Here is a 327-nt window from a genome sequence, read left to right as displayed (position 1 = left end):
TTACAATTCACTTTAATTCAATATGTTCAATAGTGAAGGACAATACCTGACAAAAATATAAATTCATTAATAAATGTATAAATCAATCCTGAAATAAATAAATAAAATAATGAATAAGTAAATACATTATTAAATGTGTGAATGAATAAATAAAAACTGGTAAATGCATGGACCACTAATAATTAAATGTTTGAAATGTTTTTTCTATTTTCTATTTTCATTTCACCTATCCTCCCTTTCTTAACATTGTTGGTATGAAGATTATTATATTAAAAAGGGGCAACACTATTTGGAATATTTAATTACTTGACACAAATTGACTCAAAA

Source organism: Entelurus aequoreus, linkage group LG24 (assembly GCF_033978785.1).
Source record: "Entelurus aequoreus isolate RoL-2023_Sb linkage group LG24, RoL_Eaeq_v1.1, whole genome shotgun sequence".
Taxonomy (NCBI): Eukaryota; Metazoa; Chordata; class Actinopteri; order Syngnathiformes; family Syngnathidae; genus Entelurus; species Entelurus aequoreus.
The sequence above is the reverse complement of the archived record's forward strand: the minus strand, read 5'-3'. Positions refer to the sequence as shown.